At 39.7% G+C, this 3,106-nt stretch overlaps 1 protein-coding gene across 1 annotated transcript in view; it reads left to right on the forward strand.

The window, feature by feature from the left end:
* Positions 1-264: 264 nt before the first annotated feature.
* Positions 265-3,106, forward strand: part of LOC101858457 (sodium bicarbonate cotransporter 3) — a gene marked incomplete in the record, with an annotated part of 100,435 nt that continues 97,593 nt past the window's right edge. The window contains 1 exon segment of the mRNA XM_013086381.2: positions 265-360.

Raw genomic sequence — 3,106 nt, forward strand, 5'->3', positions numbered from 1 at the left:
CCCCCCCCCTTTCTCTTTCTCTCTTTCTCACCCAACCCCTCCTCTCTTTCCCACCCCCTCCTCTCCCATCCATTCTCTCTTTCAGACATCTTTCTGATAATGCAGAACTTTCTGTACAATCATTTTGATGTTGGAGCCACCCTGGTCACATTTTGAGTTACGTTGTTTTGGTGCGTCGCCATCGACCACACAAGATGGCGATTGTTTCATCTAATATATGAATATACAGCAAATACTCCATTGTCTACGTCTGTAGCAAAAACCACCTCACACGTCAACTTTTTTTGTTCACAGGTTCAAGGGCTTTGTGAAGATAAACACTCCACTCATAACCTAATTCCTGCTGAACTTATTCGTGAGGTAAGCCTGTCTCCTTTTGCAAAAGCTTTATTATATTATTATATTGTTCATTTTCCATCTCTATTTTTCTCTTTTCTTTTATTCACACGCCTGTTGTGTTCTCTTCACTCTTTCAGTGTTATTTTTTCAGAAATTTATTTTCCTTTCCTTTTTATTCTTCGCGTTGATTATGTTGTCCCGTCATGCTCCACTGCTATAATGCAGAATGTTTGAAGTCGTGGCCCTTCAGCGTATACTCTTTGAGAGGAGTGATCTTTCGATTTGCTTTTTCCGAACTGTGCGAGTTCATGAATTGAAACATAAACATTGTTTCAACCACTTTCAGCCAAAACGAGCCTCTTTGGAAGCTAATTTCTTTTGTGTTTAGAAACATAATTTGTAGAGCGTCAGTCTGTCTGACAGAGAGAAAGGGACTCCCTGAAAAGCGAAAGAGGGCAAAACTATTCTTTACCGAGTGTCTTGAGCAATACAGCGAAAGTTGTGACCTCTGAGCTCAACGCCAACAGAGATTGGTAGGAGAACTGTAAGTTTTAAAAAACCGCCCAATTCTATGCAGCTTTTTTTTTTTTTTTTTGGCAAAGCAAAACTCATTGCGAATGGAATGAGAAACGTAAAATATGGCTGTATACAAACACGCTTTATTATTATTTTAATATTATTTTATTCTAATTATTATCGTTATCATTATCATTACTACTATAAGTGTCTATAGGTATTTTCCATGCGCCCTTCACCTTGAAATGAAGCCTACATGTAGATCTACGTCACGATCTCCTTCTTTGGAATTTTGCTCGTGACAGAGAATGCCAATTATTCCCCGGGCTAGTCAGAATACCTCCCCATAAATCTGAAATCTCTCCGCTGGGAGCCAATAAGTGCTTCCGGTTTTGGAATAACTCCCCGTCCTTCTACGCCCTCGTGTTCTTGAGTTACGCCCCGAGTGCCATAGAACTCCAAATACTCGCGACTTATGGGGACTTCGCTGAAGTGAAAAGTCGAGTTTGGACAACACCCGAATAGTTATTTGATGGCTGTCTCCATTTTACTGTTTTCCAACAGCGTCTTTCTTTAGTTTGGCTAGTTGGGTTTTGTTTTGATATCAAACGGAGATAGTGAAACGGAGAAAGTAGATTCAAGTACACACTTGAGAATCGAAAAAACAACAACCGCGAAATAGTTTAGATTTAATGCCCTTTTCAATACTGTAAGGTTATTTACAGGGCGAGACCTCCGACTTCAACATCCATCTTTGACAGGTGGGTGGTTGGCGGGTGCTGTGGTGTGGTTTGCTCCTTCCTTCCTGTAAAAAAAAAATCTATCTTCTCTATCTCCGCTCCTTCTTTTTTGTATTTTTACTCTCTTGTAACACCTCAAATCTTTGGCACTTATTATATGACCTTATTGTGTTGCAAGTGCTGTAAAACTCTTACTAAAACTAACATCTTTGACAGAACCGAGCGTTATGTCCGATTAAAGACTGGTCATAACAACCCAAGTTCAAAACGGCTCGTTGAGGATTGCAACAAGGGCCACCCACCCCGTGGTCCAGCATGATACCAAAAATGTCTTATCGGCGCGCCAACACATGAGAAAAAGAAAGTAGAAAGAAGAGGAAATAGGGTAAAAATCTTTCGAGGGAGAATGGCCAATTTGTTCTGAAGATTTCAACATTTTAACTCATCTGAGGGTCAGGCCCTCCATAGAAGTAGTAGTAGTAGTAGTAGTAGTAGTAGTAGTAGTAGTAGTAGTAGTAGTAGTAATATGGGTAAGTGCCCGTGTTTCTACAATTAACTTTAACATTACTTAGCTCTGTATAGACGAAGCGGACACCAATGTCCAATCATCAGCAGACCAAAGGCAGTGTTGTGGCAACATTTTGGATCATCATACACAGATCAGAAACATGAATTGAGTATTTTATTGTGGTCGTGTTGTTGCCGGTGTTTTTAATTTTCGGATAAAAGAAACAGAGCTGAAAATCAGTAAAAATTTTGTAGGAATAGTGAAGGTTATAATTTAATGTTCTTTATAACTGCCCCAGAAAAGCACGCTTTCAAGCGCTGTCAAATAAAAAACAAAATACGCATCTCTGTTGCGTAGCACTTCGGCGCTTTGCTGTTGCACGCAGAAGGCCCGAGTTCGATTCCTGTGTGGGGGGGAATTTACATCGCGCATTTCGGTTTTTGTTTTAGTTTTAGTAAGCGTTTTATGGCACTTGCAACACAATAAGGTCATATAAGTGCCGAAGGATAGGTGTTACAAGAGAGATAAGGACGATAAATGTTTGACAGGAAAGAAGGAGCAAACCACTCCAGAGCACCCACCAACCTCCCACTCGGTTTTTGTGCTTGGACGTTGTATTCCATTCAGCCGGAGTTGGATGATAGGCTGTGTCGAAGCTTTAATGATCTAAACTGTGTCGATGTGTGCGTAAAAGACCTACACTAAAAAAAAAAAGAAGAAAGAAATGGGCGTCCTTAGTGGATTAAAGTAAAAATAAAAAAGCAAACTGTGTGACTGAAACTGGAGCAATTGTACTACTTACACAATGTCAAAGAAGAAACCTCTAAAATGTGACCTCTATTTGAGGAAATGTTCATGTTTCCTTTTTTTTTCTCCATTGTTATTTATCTCTGAAAGTCACGTATGAACATCAAAACAGAAAACGAAAGGAAGAAAGCCTTGCTTATGAAACAACATTTTTTTTTATTCGAGGCCAAAGTTAAACTGCTGGAGATACATCAGG

This window comes from Aplysia californica, unplaced genomic scaffold (genome assembly GCF_000002075.1).
Source record: "Aplysia californica isolate F4 #8 unplaced genomic scaffold, AplCal3.0 scaffold00018, whole genome shotgun sequence".
Lineage (NCBI taxonomy): Eukaryota > Metazoa > Mollusca > Gastropoda > Aplysiida > Aplysiidae > Aplysia > Aplysia californica.